Genomic DNA, 27,586 nt, shown 5'->3' with positions numbered 1-27,586 from the left:
CAACTTCATCTGCCCAGGAGACAGACGTCTCACTGGGCAGGCTCAGTGGACACCATCAGAGGGGCACCCACTGGTAGCGCCAGACACAGAATGGGAAACAAACCCATCAGATGCAGGCAGGGGAAGGTCGGTGTCTGGAAGTCAACGTTGACTGCAGATGGAGATAGGGAAGGTCGTCACATTGTGAAGTGTAAGGGCGTCAGAGGACAGCACACTGTCAGTAGCAGGGTCGTAATCCTGTGCTCACATCCGATGGAGCCAGTCATCAGATGGGGTACCGTGTCATCTCTTCCGTTTCCTCAGCATCTGTTTCTTCCTAACATGCTGTTCTGTGTCGAATGGCTGGCGGCTATCACCCAACATATTGACAAATGGTACAAAAGTGGAGGTCAGTACAGCTCCATGGTCAACAACCATGGGATCAGGACAGACAGCTTGTGCCTGCTGACTGTCATCCTTCATTTCCATTGCCTTGGGCAGGAGTGTAGAAGAGACAGGCAAAACGTCCATCGTGTTGTCGAGAGAAGTTGACTGATTCAGAGAGGGTGCAGCAGGCAACACTGCTGCAAACATATAAGATAGGGGTAACAGTGGGCGCCGCAGGAAGAGCGACATCTCCATCGGCGTCTGAACCAGTCTGTGACGGAGACATTCAGAACAGAAATGGCCTTCCCGCCCACAACTTGAACAGGTGCGCGGCTGGTCATTATACATGACAACAGCCCTACAGCTGGCAATAACAAAGTAAGAAGGCACATGTTTCTGTAGTTGAGGACATGTTAGCTTTCGAATGTCTTTCACGTTTCAGCAGTGTGACTGACGACGTTGCAATAATGTTTAAAGGCAGACACTGCAACATCCGACGGTACCTCAAACTAGAGTTGAAATACCCACAACATTCAGAGGCCAAAATCAGCGTGATCAACCACGACAGCCTCTATATGTCCACCAGAGCTATTGGAGCTTGAGAGCGTTAGCATGGCGCTGTACAACGTGGATGCACGGCTCATCATTCGCCAGCTTTATGTACACAATAGTACTGAGGATCGAAAATGAATTCTGAGAACATCTTGTGGCAGGAGACACATTTCATCCCATATAAAGCTTTCTGCTCTATACACCTTCGGTCGTTCGTGATCGCAAGGAAAAGTTAATTTAATTTTGGGTTGGTGGTAAGAAAACGCCATGATGGTCGACGAAGTCGGACTCTCTGAGACAAGCCTCTACTCGGAAGTAAACAAATCCGCGCTCACTCGCAAGCAGCACAACAGGCAAGACGCACACAAGGCGTGCGCACCTCACCACTGCCGAAGGCAGATTGCCTTTGAGCTATTCAAGTACGACTCATGGGCAGACGCAAACTTCCATTTATTGTCAATCATGTATCTATAACCTGCTCTAGTACATTCATTTTGTATATAATGATAAGTCGATTGCCCGATGTCGGTGTATAAATGCGATATTGCATGCATGTTCGAAGAATTGCATCGTTCTTCTGAAACAACACAGCCATTGCGATATCTTATTTATCCACAGACATCGGGCGAGCAACTTTTAATTAAATATGTCCCTTGTATCGTAATATACATACCGAATGTACAAGTGCAAGTTGTAGACACATGTGAAACCTAAGTATATCCTGGCATATACAATGTTCAAATAATTTACGGAAATGCAGCCAGTTGACGTCATCGACAACCTCCGATATTTCGACAGGACCACATCCTGGCATTTTCAAGGCATAACATCCATCGTGGATGGCTGCTGTCTTCCCTTCCTTGATGTATTTATTAGTCAGGAGGGAGATTAATGATACACTGGGACATGCCGTTTATAGGTTTATAGGAAGCCTACTCACACTGACTTGTGTCTGCAGGCTGATAGTTGTCACCGTCCTGCTCAATTTGTAGGGGTACTCCGTACCTTGGTTCGCGGCGCCCATTTCATCTCGGACTCTGAGAGTTTGTCAGCTGAGTTAGCCCATTTTGAAGTCATCTTTCGTGTGAAAGGTTATGGCTGAAGACAGATGAGACATGCGTTGCGGGCTGGCCGTGGTGGCTGAGCAGTTCTAGGCACTTCAGTCCGGAACCGCACGACTGCTACGGTCGCAGGTTCGAATCCTGCCTCGGGCATTGATGTGTGTGATGTCCTTAGGTTAGTTAGGTTTAAATAGTTCTAAGTTTTAGGGGACTGATGACCTCAGATGTTAAGTCCCATAGTGCTCACAAGGGAACCTCCCCATCGCACCCCCCTCAGGTTTAGCTGTAAGTTGGCGCAGTGGATAGGCCTTGAAAAACTAAACACAGATTAATCGAGAAAACAGGAAGAAGTTGTGTGGAACTATGAAAAAAATAAGAAAATATACAAACTGAGTAGTCCATGTGCAAGATCAGCAACATCAAGGGGAATGTGGTCTCAGGAGCGCCGTGGTCCCGTGGTTAGCGTGAGCAGCTGCGGAATGAGAGGTCCTTGGTTATAGTCTACCCTCGTGTGAAAAGTTTACTTTTTTTTATTTTCGCAAAGTTACGATCTGTCCGTTCGTTCATTGACGTCTCTGTTCACTGTAATAAGTTTAGTGTCTCTGTTTTGCGACCGCACCGCAAAACCGTGCGACTAGTAGACGAAAGGACGTGCCTTTCCAATGGGAACCGAAAACATTTGATCGCAAGGTCATAGGTCAACCGACTCCTTCACAGGAAAACACGTCTGATATATTCTATGCGACACTGGTGACGGCATGTGCGTCACATGACAGGAATATGTTGTCGACCCGCCTAATTTGTACACTTGGCGAATGGGTAAAAAGATTCTTCTACCTTGCCCGATTTAGGTTTTCTTGTGGATGTGATAATCACTCCCAAAAAAGCGATGAAAACATAAGAGTTTGTCAGATAATAATCGTCTGAAAATAAAAAATTAAAATTTTCACTCGAGGGAATACTTGAACCCAGGACCACTAGTTCGACAGTTGCTCATGCAAAGCACGAGACCACGGCGCTCCTGAGTTCAGATTATCATTGATGTTGCCTGTCTTACGCATGGACTACTCAGTTTGTATATTTTCTTATTTTTTTCATAGTTCCACACAACTTCTTCCTGTTTCCTCCATTGATCTGTGTTCAGTTTTTCAAGGCCTATCCACTGTGCCAACTTATAACTAAATCTGAGGGCGGTGCGATGGGGAGGTTCCCTTGTCAGAGCCATCTGAACCATGCGTTGCGCTGTCGACCAACTATGCACCGGGCGACTGATGGTAATATTGAGGTGGTTCCAGAGTCTAGGGCCTTTCTGCTTTGGTCTTATTTAGGGCAAATATGATGTGTAGTGTGTTTTTAGACCACTCTGTAAGGTCAGGGTTCTTTTACGTTCCGTAAAGGATGATCTGGGCTAGTGTTAGGGCGGTTGTGTATCATATTCTTTGCCGTTGTGGCAGGTCATATATTGGCCAGACTATCAGGACTGTGGAGGACTGGTGTACTGAGCAAAGCGGCAAGTACGTTTACTACTGCTGAAGAAGTCCGCCATTGCAGACTTGACAATGGTCTTCCTACAGAATATAACAATAAAGAGAGTCTGTAATGCACTTCCAGCTATTCGGATAGTGTTATTAAGAAATCTGTTGAAATTAAATATATGTAACCTTATGAATAGAGATGGTGGTTTTTGTTTAAAAATTTTGCTTGGCATCCTGCTCTCTCTCTCGCCAAAAACCAGAGCGTCAGAGGTGATGCTACCTCATCTATTGTTTACTAATTTCACTATCAATAACATCTGACGTCGGTCATCTTTATACATTAAATGTATTCGCAATTTATATGGACAACCATCAGCTGTAGGATGAAATGACAACAATGAAAATTTGTGCTGGACTGGAATTCGAACTCGGAGCGCTTTACCATTTGGCTCCCCGTACACGACTGATGGCTGGACCCAAACTTGCATACGCCATCAACCATGCGTCTACAACCTGTACCCATACATCCATTATTTATATTCCCATATAGGTGAGACATTTTACTTGAAAGTTGCTTGCAGGATCGTATTTATCTGCTGACATCAAGCAAGAGACTTTCAAAGTAAAATGTATCACCTGCATGGGAATATACATAATGGATGTATGAGTACGGCTTGTAGACTCATGGTTGCCGAGCTATAGAAGGTTGGATGTGACCGTGAGTCGTGCACGGATAGCCAAATAGTAAGGCGACCGCTCGCGATAACTGGGGAATTTGGGTTCGAGTTCAGGTCCCGCACAAATTTTCTCCATCGTCATTCCGTTATACAGCTGATGGTAGTCCCTATTCGTAACTGCGAATACTTTTCGTGTATAAAATGAAAAGAAGCTCGTCAAAAAGCCCTATTTTGCGAGTCAGTACAACAAATATATGGGCGGCGTAGACCACCATAACTGGTTTCTAGAGAAACATATGATCGCAGTTCGCCAATTTTCAACAGATTTGCTGCCATGGTTGTGTAAACACATATGTGTTCGACAACAAAGTCTATCAGGAGATCAAAAGCATCAGCGATATTCGACGATACATTGCTACCACATACCTGAAAATCGGGCAGGATGCAAGAAGCAGCATTGGCAGATCAGACCCATTACAAACCGGTAGGAGAAAAGTTCTGGATACAGTGCAGCTGGATGGGAGAGGTCTACTGGAAAAAGAGAAAATCAGAGAAGATGCCAGCTCCAAGACTACTTAGGGAAGCCTCTAATATTTTGAACTAAATGTGATGAAACTTTATGTACACCTTGTCTTCCAAAATGTGATAATTAACAGGTCTTCCCAACAAAGTGATTTAATTGTAGTTGTACCACCTAACTAGCTACTAACTTCTAAGAATACTTGTTTTCCAACTTTTAGATCAACATATTTAGTAAGGGTAGCTCACTGGGTATGTAGGTTCTAATTAAAAACTATCGTAGATAATCACAGTTACCCTTGTAGAAGTGTATGACTGATGTGACTCCATTCACAGGCTAACTACAGACTTTCATAAATTGTCTCTCATAATCTTTCAAGGTACTGAATTTATTTTCTAATTGAAGCATTTAAATAAATATTTCTCACTTTTGGATTTAATGTTTTAATTTTAATTTATCTCCTTAAAAATAAAGAGGAAAAAAAATTTTAAAACAGGAAAGAAAGCTGAAGGAATTTGGTTTTCTTTATAGTACACCGCAAGCGCCCAGCGACCTGTTTATAGAACAGTAATTATTTTTATGTCTGTTAGAGGTAATCAATTCAGACTTCAGCTGTATGTTGTTATAGACCCTTTAAACATTTCCTTAAATTGTTTTTAAAGAATTTCACACTTAAAATTTTTGTACGCTAATTGGATAATATCCCCTTCACCAAGGCGCAGACGTTTAATTCAATCGATGAAGTCCGCCGTCGTTCAGTAATAGGAACAGTGTGATCCATATAAAACTGACCACACCCAGGGCAATTTACACTACTGGCCATTAAAATTGCTACACCAGGGAAAAATGCAGATGATAAACGGGTATTCATTGGACAAATATATTATACTAGAACTGACATGTTATTACATTTCCACGCAATTTGGGTGCATAGATTCTGAGAAATAAGCACCCAGAACAACCACCTCTGGTCGTAATAACGGCCTTGATACGACTGGGCATTGAGTCAAACAGAGCTTGGATGGCGTGTACAGCTGCCCATGCAACTTCAACACGATACCACAGTTCATCAAGAGTACTGACTGGCGTATTGTGACGAGCCAGTTGCTCGGCCTCCATTGACCAGACGTTTTCAAATGGTGAGAGATCTGGAGAATGTGCTGGCCAGGGCAGTAGTCGTACATTTTATGTATTCAGAAAGGCCAGTACAGGATCTGCAACATGCGGTCGTGCATTATCCAACTGAAATGTAGGGTTTCGCAGGGATCGAATGAAGGGTAAAGCCACGGGTCGTAACACATCTGAAATGTAACATCCACTGTTCAAAGTGCCGTCAATGCGAACAAGAGGTGACCGAGATGTGTAACCAACGGCACCCCATACCATCACGCCGGGTGATACGCCAGTATGGCGATGACGAATACACGCTTCCAATGTGCATACACCGCAATGTCGCCAAACACAGATGCGACCATCATGATGCTGTAAACAGGACCTGGAGTCATCCGAAAAAAGACGTTTTGCCATTCGTGTACCCAGATTCGTCGTTGAGTACACCATCAGAGGTGCTCCTGTCTGTGTTGCAGCGTCAGGGTAACCGCAGTCATGGTCTCCGAGCTGATAGTCCATTTTGCTGCAAACATCGTCGAACTGTTCGTGCATATGGTTGTTGTCTTGCAAACGTCCCCATCTGTTGACTCAGGGATCGTGACGTGGCTGCACGATCCGTTACAGCCATGTGAATAAGATGACTGTCATCTCGACTGCTAGTGATACGAGGCAGTTGGGATCCAGCACGGCGTTCCGTATTACTCTCCTGAACCCACCGATTCCATATTCTGCTAACAGTCATTGGATCTCGACCAATGCGAGCAGCAATGTCGCGATAGGATAAACCGCAACCGCGATGGGATACAATCCGATCTTTATTAAAGTCGGAAACCTGATGGTACGCATTTCTCCTCCTTACACGAGGCATCACAACAACGTTTCACCAGGGAACGCCGGTCAATTGCTGTTTGTGTATGAGAAATTGGTTGGAAACGTTCCTCATATCAGCACGTTGTAGGTGTCGCCACCGGCGCCAACCTTGTGTGGATGCTCTGAAAAGTTAATCATTTGCATATCACAGCATCTTCTTCCTGTCTGTTAAATTTCGCGTCTGTAGCACGTCATCTTCGTGGTGTAGCAATTTTAATGGCCAGTAGTGCATTAAGCTCGTTAGCCTTCCTACTACGCTGCCGTGATGAGAAGAGAATCCCATGATATACCATCATTAGCCATCATTTCAACGTTGCAGTAACCGATAGATTATTTTACTGTGCCAGTTTCACCCTGATGCGGGAGAGGACACATTTCACCGTGAGCCTTCGCCTGACGCAGTCACTTTTGGTTTTAGACTGGAGCTGGAGAAGCAGAAAGGGAAACACAGTCTGCTCTCATCGCCACAGCATTGTGTAGAACGAAAAACTGCTAAACGTACAGTAATTAATGTGCAAGGAACTTAGAAGCGGTGTCATCTCAGCACTTCAGAAGGGAATAAACTTAGCTCCTCCACCACGAATTCTCCCTTTCAATGACATATTAATTGGCTTTGAACAAGTAGTTCGTAACTTTCCGAGTGAAACTGCAGAACAAATTCGTTGAGAAACGAGCTACATTTATTCGCATTTTGAGGACATCGCAAAGCCCAGTTGTTTTTATTGCGTCGTCGACGATACCTTCGTCATATGGCCTCATGGACATGAAAAGCTGGAAGTGTTCCTGAAACACATCAAAAAAATTCATGATCACATAAAGTTCACAATGGAAGTGGAGAGGGACGGTTCCTTGCTGTTCCTGTAAGTCCTTGTCTGCCTGAAACCCAATGGGTGTCTCGGTCGAAGCGTTTACTGCAAGCCCACCAAACGTGACTGGAGCCGAACGCGATGGCCTCCGTGTATTCCCAACGATCCTCTTACCGTCGTCCTGTCAGCTGACAAGGGCAATGCAGCCGTCCTAATGGAACGAGCCGATTATCACGCAAAAATCCAACCGCGTTGGAGGAAGATACGTACCTAAAACTGCCCTGGGACCCAACATCCAGAAGAGGGAGGAAGACTACGGAGCTCCTCAAACGGTCGTCGCTGGAAGAGAGTGTTATTAAAAACTTCCTCCTTCAGACATCTATACACCCACGTTCTACAGTCCGCGAAAGGTTCATAGCAATAATACGTGTTTAAGGTCTATAGGGGATGCAACGCAACTGGCTAGCCTCCTCTCGACTCACATTGGACATTGTGGCACACTATAAGGAATACGGCGGATTTCATCGACCAAATTAAACGTCTACGCCTTGATGAAGGAGGTACTGTGGTTAGTTTTGATGTGGTTTCCCTATTCACGTGTGTGTTCATCACAGACTCTATAGACTTGCTGTGCAGCTCTTTCATGACACCATCGTGGAGTTATTTAAACATACCTTGGCGTCATCATATTTTTTACATGGTGGAGAACGTACAGTCAGACGGACGGCGTTGCGATGGGGAGCCCATTAGCTCCAGTTGTAGCGAACCTCTTCAGGGAGCATCGCAAAGGCTAGTTGTTTTTATTGCGACTTTGACGATACCTTCGTCATATGGCCTCATGGACATGAAAAGCTGGAAGAGTTCTTGAAACACATCAACAAAATTCATGACCACATAAAGTTCACAATGGATGTGGAGGGCGACGGTTCCTTGCTGTTCTTGGAAGTCCTTGTCCGCCGTAAACTCGGTCGCAGCGTTTACCGCAAGCCCACCCACACGGATCGGTGTCTGCACGCCACCAGTTGCCACCAGCCAGCACAGAAACGGTATGTTCTGAGGACCTTGGTACATCGAGCTGAAACCGCTTCAGACGCCGAGAACCTGCCGAGAGAACTGAGCCACTTACTTAAAGTTTTCAAGGAAAATGATTACAACAACAGACAAAATTCGCAAGACGTTTCTTCTAAGCCGCTAAAACAGAGGGCCTCGAAGAAGACGGGAAGAGGATTGCCTTTTTACTGGTTTGTGGCTCAATAACAGGGATGATTAGCGTCTCCTGGAGTAACAAAATCGACACAATCTTCAGGCCCCCAGCAAAAGTTCGACAACTAATGAAGCTGTGAAAGGCGACGCAGACCCCAGAACACCTGGAATATACAAAATAACATGTCGGTGTGGGAAGTTTTATATCGGTCAGACTGTCCCCATTATTGAACAGTGCTGCATAGATCATGAAAGGGCTTCCGCCTACGCTATCTCGAAAAATCAGCTATAGCGGAACATGCACTGGGATTGCATTCGACGATACTTCTATTATTAAACGGACCGACGGCTTCTAGAACAGTGTGATAAATAAAGCAATAGAGATCAAAATATCTGACAACACCCTCAATAAAGACAGTAGATTGCAGCTGGGTGCGGCCTGGGATCCTGTGATTGGGGAGTTGAAGCGGGTGCGGCGGCCGCGCTATCAAAACATTGCCATATATGGTGCGTTATTGGCAGCGGCATTCACATGACAGTCAACCACTTGATAACGGCCGATATCCCGTGGGCAGCTAACTACTTGACGCGGATTGAAACCGGAGAATATTTCATTAGTGGATATCGCCGCAAGAGCATGCATGGATCTTTGTAATTATTTCAGTAGTTGCAATATTATTGTGATTCTGTGCCTGATACAGTTGTTGAGAGAAGCGCTCCTGCTCGCACAGACATATCAACGACATCTCGTAGACTGTTCTCAGGTTACAGTAGTCACAGTTCCCATATTGATTGGCGACGTAGCGAACAACTTCTTCTTTCCTGTTCAAATGGCTCTGAGCACTGCGGGACTTAACCTTCTTTCCTGTCGGCGAGGTTATACGGACAAACGCAAAGGACCTAGTGCAACTAGAAATTTCAGGGAATGATCTCAAGGACTCAGTGGTTTAGAACGCCACATTATAGGAACGTTTAGGATAACATTGTCAGTTCAATGTATTGTATACAAATTTCACAATCGACGCCTAGCCTGTTAGAAAAGCACGCAGTCAAACTAATTTTTTTTCGGGAAGTAAAAAGTAACAGAACATTTTTCTGTGGTGAGTATATTTTCAGACGACCCAAAAAAATCGATATTACGGTGTAAATAATGCAACTGCTGCAGCCTATCAGTGACACGCAGGAAAGGCTGCTGAAAATGGTTCCTGAAAAAGGTCACAGATAAGAGGAAGTAAGGAGGAAGCCGCTGGCACTCTGACCGTTTGACCAGAAGAAGCAAAAATGGGCAGATTACACCCCCTAGGTGGAACAGCATTCTACAGCGCACAGGACAGCAGGCGCCGAAGTGAAGTTACAACAGAATGGCATCCAAGACAGCAAACATCTTGTCTATCGTGCATTGGACTGTTCCGCCGATGGTCAGTTCAACATCTGACAACATCCCAGTCAAACTTAACACTATCCCTTCGTCGTGACAGGAGCGGACTCTCTAGAACCAAGAACAATAAAACTGCTAAGGAGTGTTTGACTTAAGTTAATTCTAGACTGTGAAGAGTTTCAGTAATGTAAAGGGGAAAATGAAAGTGAATCTGTGTTTTGCGGAAGGTGACCCAAAATTTCAGTACAGTAACAAAGTAATGTATACTAACTACCGAGATTATTTCTATGCTAAAAATGAAAACCACATATGAACGGCTTATTTCAATAGTGGTACAAGTCCATTTTTGTTCATATTGAGATACAGAGTGCTAAAGTTAAATGAGTGCTGAAAAATCTGCAGTTGAGATACCAGAAATATTCGAGCATACGGCTTCTTGCTAGAGATGAACCTTTCTTTCTGTTTGTTTGGTTCATTAATTTCCGAAGCATTATGGACAGAAAAGTGGAGGTAATGGACTTGTACCACTATTGAAATGAGACCTTCATATTCACACGAATTTTCCCAAACAGTAATCTCTACCTAGAGGCCGCAGTCGACAACGCATCTCCACCGGAGGACACCGTTGTGTTTCTTTCATTCAAGTTGGAAAAAAATCAGCGTTTTGAACAGACTTCGTATACATTCTGCCCTGATTACAATTGATGTTATAAAGGCACATTTGCATGCCGAGCGTGAGTTTCCGCGGAAACGCGAAATACTAATTAAATAAATAATCAGTGACAAATAAATAAAGCCTATGGCACACAACTGCAGCGCTGTGTCACTGATAAAACAAAAGCACAATTACGTTACTCTTATGTTTGATTAAGAAAGAGAGAGCTCTGGTTGAAGTGGTGCGAGAAGCACGTATTTTTTTTTTTATTGTCTGGCACACCGCCATATTTCATGTTATAGAAGAATACTGCGAGTTGCAACCACACTAGGCACTCGATTCTGTAAAGAATTTATATTTATAAAAGTAAGTAGGATTATGAACTGTAGGCTTATTCATTGAATATATCTGATTTAACTAACTGTGTAACTTTTTTATGTTTAGTAGACAATCACCTCTGTACGACGTATTGGCATGGCTGGCAAATTATTGTAATATTGAGATTTAGATTATGAGTCCGCACCTACCGCAGCAGTCTTTGGAAACGATTTAATTACGAAGTCCGATTATTCAGTTTTATTTCACGGTCAACTACGAGTAACATTGCCTTTACGAAAAAGCCATTGTCAAGCGTCTGATACCGAATAATTAAACGTCCACGTTCCAGATAAGCAAATACAATTGCAATCACAATCACCATCATACAGATAGAATAATTAACATATTTAAAATAACATTTTTTAATTTATTTTATTAATTTTATATTGGCGACTGCGTGTCGGACTTGTTATTTTGTCATTTGTTACATTGTTCTCTTTGTTTCATGTAAAAAATCAACTTTCTGGACCTGGACGTCAATGTATGAGAGATAACAAAATCTGAAGATATTTTCCAATTCTGAAATTTTGCGGGAAAACGCAATGAAACTTCCAGCAAAATAAGGTAAGACGCAGCATCTTTGCATTGGTAGGCTTGACCAGACGTATAATTCAGTGTATTAGCTTTTCAGTAAATTCTGTAGTGTTTCTTTTCTGCATAACAGTTTCAGTGATAAATTTCATTCTCAGTACTTTTCCCTAAACAATAACGTATGCAACAATACCAATACACGAGTGTACAATATGGCCGACTTCTGTACGATATCATGTAACATGGCCAGCAGCCATTACCAATAATCTCAAATTCAGTTTATATTTTTAAATTAACAGACAGCCATTGTTGCTACGAGCGATTCATGCTCAACTACATTTTATTTTAAAATCAGTGTCAAAAATTTTCTTGAAACATATATCACGTGTGGCATGGTTATAACTAGAAAACAATACGCAAAAATGGAACAGCAAGGACGTACTATTCAGACGCAATCCGACTCGGACGTGAGACAAGTGTTAGAAAATGACTTTACGACAGCAACCGGTAGTGACGATTCATCAACCATTGACGCAAGTGTTGACGAAAATTTTGACAATAGGCCGTCCACTACAAAAATTTCAAAATCTCAATCAGAGCCCATGTTAATGCATGACGTCACGTCTAATGACGCGGCGGGGGCAGAGACCTTGCAAACGGTAAACATTGCCGACATGTTACAAATGCTAATGAAACAAAACGCAGAAAATATGGCAACCTTAAAGGCACAATTAGAGACACAAAATGAACAGTTAAAAACACAAAATGACGAAATCAAATCTGATCTCATAGCAATCAAGATAGGTAATGACACTTTATGTAAGCGTGTGGAACTTATAGACGCCACACTGACCAAACAGATGACCGAACTCAGTACTAAATTTTCCCAGCTCAATACGAGACAAGAAAAGACTACAACTGACGTAGCACTTTTACAGACACAAGTAAAAAACCTTAATGTCACGTGTGAAGTTCTTACTGAACAAATTCAAACATCTCCTTCAGTACATGACAATCTTGAAAAACGAATTACTGACGTACAGAATAAATTTGACAATGTTGAACAACACCTGACTGACATCTTACAATCAGATGCCACAGCTCATTTTCAAAATATTAATAAAGAATTTCATGACTGGGTTGAGAACAAAGACAAACATTTTGATAGATGCTTACGTGAAAATTTACCAACAATTGTGCACGACTCCGTAGCGCAATACATTACTAATAACAAACAGCTGATCAGTGACGCAGTACAATCCGTCACTGCACCCATGAGGCAATTCACCGATCAACTACAGTCTGAATGTAACGAAAATATCAGTCAAAATGTACAGTTCAGAAACCAATATACATTCGAGTATGATACACACATTCCGCACACGACAAATACACAAGAACAAAACACACCACGACTACAACACATACCACGATGTGGAAACACAAACACAAGCTATTATCATGGTAAACCACAGCAACATTATCGTAATTACTCGCCAGCTGGACATAGCAGTAATTACAGTGGAATAAATCCATATCACAATGCGAAGGAAGATGAAAGCTTAATGAAACACAGGCAATTTCAGATTTTTATCCCAGAAAAACGAACCATTCATCCGGTGATTTTTCTTAAATCTTTTAGTAACGCATTTCCACGCACTTGGAGTGACCGGAAAAAGATTTCATATATTGTCGGTTACATCCAAGGCGATGCAGCTGTCTGGGCATACAGTCAAGCTGACGTATGTACCACGTACAGTGAGTTTGAGCGTGCTTTTCTGAACAAATTCTGGTCGCAATCCGTCCAGGAGCGACTCAGAAGACAAATTTTAGAACCTGAAACTTTTCACAGCAAAAATGGTAACTTACGCAGATATTTTGAAAAATACTTGAACATGGGACACTTTTTAGACGAACCAGTCGCAACGCGTGATATACTCCGAGCGTTGAAGGCCAAATTGCCTTTCAACATTAAGGAAAAACTTCTACATATCCCGGATGACGATTCAGATTATTTTTTAACAGCTTTAGATTCGGTTGACATGTTACTTGAAGATCAGCGCTTCGCGCGGCAAAACAGCAGCCACAATGTTTACACTAGTGGTATGCAAAACATGCAGGCTTGCCAACACAATTCTGGCGCGCCCACAGTTGGATACGCGGTACAACAAAAACAGCAAACTCACATGCCGTCTCAGTACGGAAATCAAAATCAACACGCGTATTCCAATACAAACAATAGTTACAACAGTAATAACATTTCATGCGTCAATCCATACAAAAGGCACCGCGGTAATAACTACAACGGTAACAACGGATACAAAGGTAATAACAAAAACACAAACAGAAATAGAAATAATAATAACTACGAGCCAAGACAGCATCAAGGTTGGACTCGTAACGATCAGTACTTTCATTCAAACTCTGCTTTACCACAGCAGCCACCAGGACAAAATTGGAGCATACCTTACGACCGACAGGTAAGTTATAATGCGCAACAGCAACAACAACCGCAAAAGTTTGGAGATCATAATAGGCAATATCCGAATGTGAATATAATAGAAATGACACCTGATGCACAACCTCAATCTGTGTCAGTACCTAGTACATATGATAATCCAACAAACTAGAAACAGTCACTACTTTGCCCCAGGTCGTGGCTGAAGAATTCTTGGGGGGCGACTTCAATGTTAATCAGTTATTTGACACCACACTTGAACAACAGAATAATGATATGCCGAGTAATTCTAAACAAAAACTACCTGTTTTATTTATAAGATACAACCACAATAACAATATATCAGATGAACTTTTACAAGACAGTACACAATGTCGTTTAAACACAAATGAAATTGTTTTAGCATCTACTACTGGTGTAGTAGGTGAGATTCCAACTACTATTATCCTAGATACAGGTGCAGCTGTGAGCGTTTTGTCTTTTAATTTCTATAAAAAGATGTGTGAATTGGAACCTGTGCCTGAGTTTCCTGTCCAAAACTGTAAAATAACTACTGCACTAGGTAATAAGTCATGTAGGGTTACGAAGCAAGTTTTTGTAAACGTTAAAATAGGTAATGGAACCGTACAATGGCCATTCCTGGTTGTACAAAACCTTGTGACAAATTGCATATTAGGAATAGATATTATGAGCGAGAAGGACTGCATTATAGACTTCTCCAAAGGTAAATGTATTTTAAATGATAAAGGCAGTGTAATTATTATTGATTTGGACAGGAGAACTCTAAAGCATGACAAACACTGTACAGGGTACAAGGTTCAGTTAGTACTTGACAATGACATTCAAGACATGCAAACACACTCATCTGACACAGAGATAATGGACTTGAAAACATTGCTTGATCATAAGATAAGTGAAGCTACAGCTCTCAGTGTACATGAACGTATAAAACTACAGGAAGTGTTATCCAAATATTTACAAGTTTTTACCAAACGATTAGGTGTTATCAACACGTATGTGTACAAGATTGAAGTTAAGCCTCACAAGATTTTCTACCATAAGACATATAACGTACCGTTATCTCAACGACCTGCTGTGTGGCAAGAATTAAAACAAATGTTAGACTGGAAGGTCATTGAACCATCCACCTCACCTTATTGTAGTCCTCTACTTGTTGTCAAAAAATCAAATGGAAGCATTAGGTTAGTGTTAGACGCACGAGCTATTAATGAAATAATTTTACCGGTTCACACAAAACCTGAAAATTTAGAAGAGCAATTACAGAAATTTCTAGATGCAAAATATTTTTCCACAATAGATCTCGCTAATTCGTTTTGGCAGGTGGGTATCACTCCTGATTCTCGGAAATATACTGCATTTATGTTCGGGGGGCGAACCTATCAGTTTTGTGTTCTACCCTTCGGACTGAATGTCAACTCTGGGGTATTCATTACAGCCCTGGATACCGTGCTTGGCGACGATTTAGTTGAGACAGTCACACACTATGTAGATGATATACTGATAGCTACACAATCTTGGAATGAACACGTTGACACTCTTCAAAGAATTTTAGAAAAATTTGCACAAGCTGGAGTCACAGCCAACCTAAGAAAATCAAAATTTGGTTGCAGTGAGATAAAGTATTTAGGACATATCATTAATTCACAGGGCATACGTCCAGATCCCAGTAAACTAGATGCTATCAGAAACTTTCCCAGCCCTCGCACTAAAAAGCAGTTAAAATCATTCCTTGGGCTATGTTCATTTTTCAGACGTTTTTTGCCACAACCACTTTTGAACAGTAAACATCTGCTAAATCTACTCAGAAAGAATCAAGTTTGGATCTGGTCGGAACAGTGCCAGAATGACTTTAATACAATTAAACATGCTTTAGTGAATGCTAACATATTGAGCCATCCAGATTTCAATTTAGATTTTTGTATGACTTGTGACGCTTCACGTACTGGCTTGGGCTGTTGCTTATTTCAAGTTGTAAAGAATAAAGAGGAGGAACAGATAAGAATTATTGGGTTTGCGAGTCGCACTCTAACTGAATGTGAGCGTACATACTCCACTACTGAGTTAGAAACACTTTCCATAGTATGGGCATTCAAGAAATTCAATTATTATTTATTTGGAAAACATACGGTAATTTACACCGATCACCAGGCCCTGACATTTTTGTTAACTTGTAAACTTGTACATCCTAGACTATCACGATGGGCAGTTACACTTCAGAACTACTCTTTTGAAATTAAGTACATAAGAGGTAAGGACAACACCATTGCAGACACTTTGTCTAGACTTCCACAAGGTATTAATGATACCAACAGTGACTTAGAAAATATAAATGACTACAGGATTCTCTTAATGCAAGACAAGCAGTATCACCAATATTATATTGATATGTGCAGAAACATGGCTGAATTACAAAAATCTGATCCTCACTGGTATAAGATAATAACATTACTGGTAGAAAAACACAATCATCCTTTGACTAAGTATTACAAGTTACACAATGATGTGTTATTTTACCGCCGACATCCAAATGCTACTAACTGGTGTGTATGCATTCCCAAAGAGTCTGAACGTAATCTAATTTGGCACACACACTTAGTTTGGAGTCATTGTGGGACGAAAAAGTGTTTGGCAAAGCTCAGTGCATACTGTTATTTTAGCAATATGAGAAGAAAAATTTACAGGGAACTAAAAACATGTGTCATATGTCAAAAATCAAAACCTCAGAATTTATCCACAAAAACAGATTTACATTCTATTTTACCTAGTAAACCCTTGGATATTCTGTGTACTGACATCAGTGGACCGCATCCAGCAAGCTCTGGAGGCGTCAAATATATCTTAGCTTTTTACGATATATTTTCTAAACATGTAAAACTTTATGCTTTAAAATCCGCCACTGCAAATGCTATAATACGAAGATTCTCAAGTGATTACCTGACGCACGTGGGAAAACCTAAAGCAATTCTATCAGATAATGCAGCATACTACTCTGGGTACAAATGGAGAAATTTCTTGAAGGACAATAACATTAAAAGTATATTTATTTCGAGGTTTAGTCCACAATGTAACGCGACTGAGAGACTTTTCCGAGAATTAAATCGATTCATGAGGACCTATATTTCATCAAAACATACTAATTGAGTGTCCTACCTAAGTCTTTTCGAAGACGTACACAATAACTTAAATATTTATGATACGAATTACACACCTAACGAGATCATGTTCAATTGCAAACAGAACGATCAGTGGATAGAACCATTACCTAAGTTGTCAGACAAGGAAATCACACCTGAACAGAAAATAAAAGAAGTATTGACTACATTGACACATCACGCACAAATACGAAACAAACATCACAGAAACATAATAAAAAGAAAACAAAAATTCGAGGTAGGAATGCTTGTACTACTTTGTACTCATCATAAATCTGTAGCACTCAAACGACGCAACGCTAAGTGGCGTCTGCTATATCGAGGACCTTATATAATTGTTAACATACCGCATCCTGGTGCGTATCTGTTACAACATCCTAGAACTAACAAAATTATTGGGCTATACGCACACCGAGATCTTAGAGCATTTCATGCTGAATAATGTCAAAGTCATACCCATCAAAATATTGCTAAGCAACTCGAAAAACTCTGTTGTTACAACACAGATAATAAGTAGTATAGAAATTTTCATTTCAGCGGTTCCAGTGACGCAGTTGAAGACAGAAGAACTCTTCTTTCGGCGCGCGCCTCCCCCTGAAAGACGGAATATTAAAGTAAAATTTATGATTACGTAGCAGTGGATGACATATTAATTCTTCACGGAACATTTGTTACTGAAGGTACCACTGACTTGGTGTGACACCTGACGAACTGACAGACGTCATCTGTGAAGCGATCTTTTACTTTGAGAAATAGATTAGACGCACATCTCTCAACACGAAAAGCATCTATCAGTAGTCAAGGCCACACAGACACTCTACACACACGCACAAAACGCGAGGAATCGAACATTTTCTCTCTCTTACTATTTTGAATATTTATTGAGTAGTGAAAACGCCTGGTCTTGCCTACTGATGTGATGAATGTTGTGTCTAACCTATCTTAATTTCAGATGACATCACAAAAAACATCGATAATATCCCAGCAAAACCGCTAAAGTGGATGTAAATATCTGCAATTCATGTAATCAAATGTGACACAATGTAATAACCTATAGCGATGTAATGATGATGTAAACATGTTTATGTGCAACTATATTATGTTTATGCTAAGAAAATATGTGACATGTGTATGTATAATTACTTATTTTTTTAACTGATGTATAGTGTAACTGTTACTATGTAAAAATTTGAACAAAACGAGTGCCAAAAAGACATTGCATAGTGAACCACTGTTCACGGACATTAACGAACATTACTAACTCTGCAACTACGCGGAAACCTATGTGAAAGAAACTGTTAATGCCATTCATTATGCAGCGTATCTATGTGAACGCGATGAACGATTTCCTTGATTAATAACTACGAACATTTAGGTGAGCTATATTCAGCAAAAAACTGAAAATGTGAAGTGCATAATTCGTGCATCATCTAGTGATATTACTACAGTACCCAACTTCAAGATGTTAACTGGATTAAATGGACACAAAGTGCCTGTCCAGAAAACAACACGACGGGTGGGAGAATTTTGGTTGGAACTTCAGGGAATGAAATGTTCTCGAAATGTGACGGACACTCTTACCTGGACTGTCCAAGGATCGACGCCAGCTATGTGCCGTCCGAGGTTCTGCAACCAAGCTTCCACGGAATGTAAAAAACGAACTGCATGTGGACCAATTACTCGACGGGTCACGTCTGATCTGTCATAAGCAATGCTTTTAGTCACAACGAACTGCATCACTACGATTATAATGGAAATGAGAAATGGACACGCTTATGTATTAATCATGTTGTTATACAACGATGTTACTGTGATCAAAAAACTTTACCACGACGATACTAACCTGTAAAAAATTATTGTGCAGCGGATGAATATGAACTGTAATAACGACACGATGTGTATAGGTCAACGCACCTGAAAAATACGGACATTTTTCTTTGAAGTATTTCAAAACAATACTATGTAACTAAGAACATTCAACAATCTAAGTTGTATTGTGTTATAACAAATATTGTAAATTTAAAACTAAGTTACCTGTCATAGAATGTAGTCTTCATATGTAATCTTGGTTGAATATTTTCTTTGTGCAACGACTGAAAAACGCGCGCACACGAACAATATGATCTGCAATACTGTGCCGCGTGATCTAACTGTACGATATAACGGCAGTGCCGCAGTTACACAGACGCTTCTGCGCATGCGCGCACTCTATCTGCCAACATAAGAACTTTTACGGCGCACCCGCGTCATTCAAATTTTGTATATAATGTGTATAATGTGTAATGTAAGTCATGTAAATAGTTGTAGATAACTTAGATTTTCTTGTGCCTTTAGGTGAATTGCTCGCCTGCAGGTGTGTCCTTTCGCCTCGCAATTCAAGGGGCAATATAAAGGCACATTTGCATGCCGAGCGTGAGTTTCCGCGGAAACGCGAAATACTAATTAAATAAATAATCAGTGACAAATAAATAAAGCCTATGGCACACAACTGCAGCGCTGTGTCGCTGATAAAACAAAAGCACAATTACGTTACTCTTATGTTTGATTAAGAAAGAGAGAGCTCTGGTTGAAGTGGTGCGAGAAGCACGTATTTTTTTTTATTGTCTGGCACACCGCCATATTTCATGTTATAGAAGAATACTGCGAGTTGCAACCACACTAGGCACTCGATTCTGTAAAGAATTTATATTTATAAAAGTAAGTAGGATTATGAACTGTAGGCTTATTCATTGAATATATCTGATTTAACTAACTGTGTAACTTTTTTATGTTTAGTAGACAATCACCTCTGTACAACGTATTGGCATGGCTGGCAAATTATTGTAATATTGAGATTTAGATTATGAGTCCGCACCTACCGCAGCAGTCTTTGGAAACGATTTAATTACGAAGTCCGATTATTCAGTTTTATTTCACGGTCAACTACGAGTAACATTGCCTTTACGAAAAAGCCATTGTCAAGCGTCTGATACCGAATAATTAAACGTCCACGTTCCAGATAAGCAAATACAATTGCAATCACAATCACCATCATACAGATAGAATAATTAACATATTTAAAATAACATTTGTTTGGTTCATTAATTTCCGAAGCATTATGGACAGAAAAGTGGAGGTAATGGACTTGTACCACTATTGAAATGAGACCTTCATATTCACACGAATTTTCCCAAACAGTAATCTCTACCTAGAGGCCGCAGTCGACAACGCATCTCCACCGGAGGACACCGTTGTGTTTCTTTAATTCAAGTTGGAAAAAAATCAGCGTTTTGAACAGACTTCGTATACATTCTGCCCTGATTACAATTGATGTCACATCTTGAATCTAGAATCTAAAATGTTTTCAGCTGTCACCCATAGTCTGTGCTAATGTAAATGTAAATTTCTGATTCCTTTATTGCATTAAACTGTCACTGTTTACAGAAATCGTACCCTACTGACAATATCATGACTGTATCATAATGGTGGTAGTGTAGTGTGTCGCTTTACTTATTTTGAAGCTCGTGTCTCTTACGGCCTGGCGTCGTCTGTTGATTTGTTTCGTATGAATAGCAATACGTGTTAGAAAAGAAGTGCGAGGGAGGAGGGGTCCCCGAAGACCTGATGCAGATTCTACGGGGCAGTGACCTCTTGATGTAACGGCGTAGTGTGTGAGATATTCTTGTGTAAAATCCTGCCAGAGTGGCCCTTAAGATTTGGCTTCTACAAATGTTGTTCTAGGTTCGTTTCGTCAGAGGGCTAACAAACATAGCGTACTTCGCACAGTTCATATTATTTCGTCCAGTTTTGTAATTCCCTCTCTCTCATTAAGAACATTCCAGTTCTTTGAGAGTGGAATGAAAGTCTCCGAATAAAAACAACGAATTCATTCTGCGAGGCACCACTAACAGCACAAAAATTTCCCCATGAATTTAGTGAAAACTACGTCGAAATGTCTGATCCAACTAGTACAGTTCCAACAAAAATGTACGTGGTCCTGCTGTTTAGGGCATAAGCTTCAAACTCTTCTTTACGTACTGTCTGTCAAATTGATAATAAATAAGTAAATGTACCTTTGTACCTGTACCATCAAAAGAAAATGATATACTACTATGTGAGACGGAGAGCGTCACAGACCCATAAATCTGTGTTTTTCAGACAGAGCGTGTTTTTGGCAGAGCGATAAAATAACTATTGGGTTGGTGTATAAGTTCGTAACGTCTTTCCGTAAGTTAACAGATACACGAAACAGAGACTCCAGTCATCAGTAATATATTCTCCTTCACTGTTTACAACAGTATGCCAAGGCTGGGATAACTTTTTGATTCTGCAACTTAAGAGTTCATGTGGTTTTGGGGCGAAGAATTCGTCTAGCCATGTTCGGAGCGCTTTTTCATTTGGCCAGGAAGTTTCTTGAAGATTCTTCTGTAGGGAGTGTAAAAGGTCAAAATCTGAAGGCGCAAGACCACATGAATAAGATGGGTGCAGAATGACTTCCCAACGCAACTCCTGCATAGTGTTTTCTGTCAGCCTTGCGGAATGCGGACGGGCGTTATCGTCGAGCCGCATCACTTCACGCAGCCTTCCTGATCCTTGTTCTTGAGTTTCAAGACGTCACAGTAGTTGACAATAAATGTCAGCAGTGATGGTTACACCTTGGGGAAGCAATTCGTATTACACCACACCGCCGCTGTTCTGCCATATGCATGACATCTTTTGTGGATGCGCGCAGGTCTTTGTACGGGGAGTTGCTGCTTACTTTGGACTCAACCATGCCTTCCCTTTCCTTTCATTATGTTAGACTAAAGACACCATTTATCATCACTAGTAGCAAACAGGATAGGAATGGTCGACGTTCACGAGCCAATTGATGACGAACAAGCCGAGATGTACATGGTGGAACGATCACATTTCATCACATTTCCCAGTACTCGAGTACACTGACGTGGATCATTGTGGGTTAATGCGTTTAAACCGTTTTCATCAAACTCCGAAGGTCTCCCTGAAGCTGGAGAGTCACTAGTGTCAAAGCGTTCCTCCTTAAAATCAGAAAACCATTTTCTTGCCGTGGTCTGTGAGCTGGTGGCATTCCCATATACGGCACAAATGTTTATGGCTGCGTCGGCTGGTGTCACTCCTCTAATAAACTAAAACAGAAGAATATGTCGTAAATGTTTCGATTTCCCCACTTAGCGCTCTATTTTCTAGCCTCCACAGCCGCATTCACTATCAGCAAACGACAAAATGACGGTATTCAACCTCAAAAACCAGCAGTGAACTACAAACAAAAATATGATAATCGGTAAATAAAGCCATAGCAACCCGAATAGCAACATGATAAACAAAAACGTTACAGCCGGCCGGGGTGGTCGGGCGGTCCTAGGCGCTACAGTCTGGAACCGTGTGACCGCTACGGTCGCAGGTTCGAATCCTGCCTCGGGCATGGATGTGTGTGATGTCCTTAGGTTAGTTAGGTTTAAGTAGTTCTAAGTTCTAGGGGACTGATGACCAAAGATGTTAGGTCCCATAGTGCTCAGAGCCATTTGAACCATTTGAACCAAAAACGTTACAAACTTCTGCACCAACTTAATAGAAAGGCTGATAAGTGTATCGCAACAACTAAAAATATTTTTTTTCTTCTTCTTCTTCTATATGAGCGAGTTTAATGTATTCCATAATATTAATAACTTAAAATGTTCCAGCACCAACTATTTTAGCTCTTAAAATGAATAATTATGTCAGCTTACTAGTATCTGACCTAGGCGGAAACGGAATAGACGATAACGACACGCGATTAGCGAGACAACCATATTCAGCGCTGAAGCCTTTTGCGTACGCAATGGGCAGTTGGAGAGTGTCATAAGGTCATCTGTCACAAATAATAAATTGTTTCATCTCAACTCATGCAGTGCCTCTGCACTTTAACTCGGTCTCCTTCGTAGGTGAATAATGGAGGAGCTCGATTTTAACATACTCAGAAAACCAGGCCTTAAGATGTTTATGGTGTGTATGACTGAGCCAACTTTTTCAATTTTTATACGGTCTTTATAACGGGTAAATATACAATACGTTGATGGGTCTCACAATATCTCCCCCCTCCCAAATCCATCCTATCCCTTTCCTCTCTTTCTATCAAACAGTAGACAGATAAGTGGAAAGATACGAACGTACAAAGCGGGTGCACGAAATTCTTTACAAGTGGAGCGATACATGTTATTGTTCAAGATGTCACTTCACCAAGGAACTTTAAAAGTTTCCAATCCATTTCGAGGCCGTAGGAAAACATGATCTCTGAGAAGTTCTTCACGAAACCTTAGCCAGATTCTTTCAGTAGACGCTGTAAACCGTCACACGATCCAGGAGAACAAGCCCCACCTTGTAAATACTTAGTAATTACACTGTGTGACAAAAGAAGTGAAGCACACAGAGGAAAGGAGAAAACGAAATGAAATTTCACAGCCCGAGAGGATATGTGATGTTCTTTCGGTGATTGTAAAATCTAGTCAAATTTACGAAGAACTTGCATTACGAAATCAATCATCAGTACGAAGTAGCAAACTCTCTCGGCTGAATTTATGCACTGATTAAATCGGGAAGGGTGTCATATAGCCGTGGCCAAGCGCAGTCTGGCTCGGATAGCACTTGGATGGGCGACCATTTGGTCTGCCGAGCACTGTTGGCAAAGAAGGGTGCACTCAGCCCTTGTGAGAAAAACTGAGACATATTTGATTGATAAGCAGCGGCTCCGACTCGTAAACTGATATACGGCCGGGAGAGCGGTGTGCTGACCACGTGCCCTTCCATATCCGCATCCAGTGACGTATGTGGGTTGAGGATGACACGGCGGCCCATCAGTACCCTTGGGCCTTCCAAGGCCTGTTCGGACAAAGTTTAGTTTTTAGTCATATAGCCTTGTTATGCTCTCCTGCGGAAAGGAGACCCACAACTGTTGTAACTATAGTCCGATTAAGATTACTTGACAATTGACATCTGTAAATTACCGCTACGATGCTACCACACTGGCTGCCAGCTACCGCTCTGTTACGGGTGACACACAAACACGGCAGGTCATTTTACAAACTCTGTTAATGTGTAACGCTGAGCAACGTTGGAAGTGGCCGCCGCGAGATATGTTGAAATAAGAGACACTCTGTTGAATGCTGATGTTACGTGGTCAACACGACCGAACTGCGGCAGACGACGCGTTTTGTATCCCTAAATTTAAACCCATGTCCTAAGCTAACCACAACTTCATGATATACAACATATCCGAGAAAACGGCTGCCAAAAATCTGCGGCAGAACGAAAATCACGATCGCTTTGTTCACGGCGATTAAAGCTAACCTCTACGAACAAATTCAAGACAGAAAAATTTACGTTTCGGGACTTAAAGCAAACTATAAATTCTCACGATCATTGCTTACCTGAAGCTATCCTCACAGTGACTACACGAGCTGCCGCGTTACCAACTGATGAGCAGTCCTCATTGGCACTTGGCTGCAGATTATAGGCGACATGGGCAGATTTTATATATATAAAAAAGAAAAGAATGATAGGAAGAAAAATAAGAGCACATAAAAATCAGTATGATGGTGAAAAATGACGTGAGAAAGAATTAGAAATAAAAAATTACATTTAAATCAGTTAACTGATTATAGGTAATAATCAAACTTAATCGGTTAGATTTAGAAATAAAAAAATTGCAACACATGACAAGATTCGAACCTACAGCTTTCTACACGTCACATCAAAACGCTAGCCACAGCTCTAAATCACATCCCCGACGTTTGTCGTTAGATTTATGATTGTGGTGATCCAGTTGCAACGACGAATTACAGCCGTAACAAATTCAGCTTCACACAGTATCGTGCGAGGCTTATCTGATGTAAGCCGATCTCTATGATTATGATAACTGCATCGTTTGGTTAGTGCTGTGTGTGAAACGTGTGTTTTATTGATAGCATTCTGTGTGTGTGTGTGTGTGTGTGTGTGTGTGTGTGGCTTTTGGTGTGGCTATGAATGAAATACGAAATAAAAGCACCAGACCGATGATTAGGGGTCCAAACATATCAAGCAAAAAGAAAAAAACCTGGACAAGGAATTGGAACTCAAATGACCAATCGTTTGGCAATTACGAACGGTTCTGGTGCGATCTTGAGCACTCTGATCGGAAGAAACAAGGTCCAACGAGTGAAGTGCCAGTCATCAAGTAAATTTAATCGGACTATAGTTCTTGATATCCTGGATACTTGCGCTTGGACAGAGTTGACATCTAAGCTGGTCCCAAACATTTTTTCTTTGGGACAGATGTGGGAGTCAAGCTGACCATCGTAGTATGTCAGCATCACGCAGACAATTCACAGAGACAGGTTACATGTGTGGACGATCGTTGTTCTCTTGAGAAATGGCACCACGCTACAGTTACATGAGTGATAACAAATGAGAACGCAAGATGTCAGTGACATACTTCAGTAGGTGCTGAAAACTGTCGCATGATCCAGGAGAACAAGTCCCACCTTGTAAATGCTCAGTAATTACACTGTGTGACAAAAGAAGTTGTTCTGTCAGAGTTCGCTCATCATTACCAGCTGTGAACCGAAGTCATACCCGATGCCTCCCCACACAATGACGACAGGAACAACACCGCTGTGACTCTCCAGAACGCTGAAAGAATGGCAACTCTTCCCAGATCGCTGCCATACTCGCCGACGATGGTCACCCAGGGTAGCGCATATCTGTGATCCATTGCTGAACACAATGTGATGCTACTCATCAGCACTCCCATGCTTCCCAGTTACGATACCACTCCAAATGCAGCCGTTTGTGTTGTGGTGTTAAGTCCATTTGCTGCTAATCTCTGATCAATGGTGCACAATGATACATGGTATTGCAGGGAGTCCTAGTGCTTGTTTTCGGTTGGCAGGCGCATTATGAAGGGGCTACGGTGTGGTTGGTGCACAATATGGCGATCCTCCGTTATGGTGGTCAGATGGTCGACGGAACCTTTAAGACGAGTATACTTGTTACATACGAATGCCCCATAAATCTGGATGAATCACAACCTATAAATATCAGGTTTATACTACTATCACTTTATAAATCGGAAATACGTCTGATTTTATTACGATGGTTGTCTCTTCCTGTGTGGGTGGAAGATTGAAATTTCTTTAAAAACACCTGTTCACTGCTTCAAGTCAAGAATCATATCTGTTGTACCATAGTCATCGCAACCACCCGCCAGTTGGCATGTCATTCACGTCAAATTGATGGGCTAATTAATTAAATTGATCATGAGAGTCATTTTACATAGCGACTAATTTTTTTTCAGTAGTCGGATTACACTCACTAGGTAGTTCAAATGGGAATCCCTGGAGGGAAGACGAGGTTCTTTTCAAGAAACACTATTGAGTACCGATATTAGAAGCTAACAATAGAAGGATTCTGCCACTGGCAACATACATTTCGCGTAAGGGTCGCGCTGTTGAAAACATGATAGTGATGACTAAGTTACTGTCACCTGCATAAAAAAGAGGTGTTGGTTGTGCGTGCATACATAACAGTCGGAAATTGTGACGTTCTCTGGTAGAAATACTGTCTACAATTTAGAATCACGCTTCTCCATTCAACTAATACCTGCATTGAGTCCTACGGAGATGTCTTTCAATAATACAGCCACTAGTGAATCATATTCGTGGCACTCTCAGCTCTCGAAACGAGTCACCTTCTTCGAACCTATCGGCTACAGTAAAACTAAAATGTAGTTGTAGACGGCCCCTATGCATCTTGTAACTGTTCCTGTGACTCTGCAACTTTGGCCATGTGATTGTCCCAATTTAATTCGGAACTGAGCAGAAATCGGAGAGTGCTATATCTACCACCTTCTGCAACCTGTGGAGAAACAGGATGAACTGAATTAATGTGACATGACCATCTTTGTTGACCACCCGGTTGAAATGGGAAAATGGGAACATGTTGTCCTATCTCCGCCAACTGTCTATGATGTGTAAGCCAGCACTAAACCAAGCTCTTTCCTGCAACACAAGGTAGTAGGAAAAATATTAAAAACAGTCATGAGTGGTGTTTCTTATCGAGAAAATTAGGAAGTCTCCACATCATACAGGAAATGGAATAACGACTAGGGTTTTGCTACTGCATTGCATTTATCTCCAAACTACATACAAGTACATCAGTCCAAAGAAGACTTGCATCTCTCAGGGTGGAATCATCTCTGTCATCTAAATATTCTCTTCCTCCTCGTTATTTTGCACCATCCAACAGAGAAAAACTAAGAACTATAAAAACTCCTCCAATGTCATCCAGTACAGAACTCAATAAGATATGACTGCGTCCCTGTATTCTGATATATATCGAAAATAAATACCATCTGTGTGCCA

This window comes from Schistocerca piceifrons, chromosome 8 (genome assembly GCF_021461385.2).
Source record: "Schistocerca piceifrons isolate TAMUIC-IGC-003096 chromosome 8, iqSchPice1.1, whole genome shotgun sequence".
Taxonomy (NCBI): domain Eukaryota; kingdom Metazoa; phylum Arthropoda; class Insecta; order Orthoptera; family Acrididae; genus Schistocerca; species Schistocerca piceifrons.
This window is presented reverse-complemented; position numbering follows the sequence as displayed.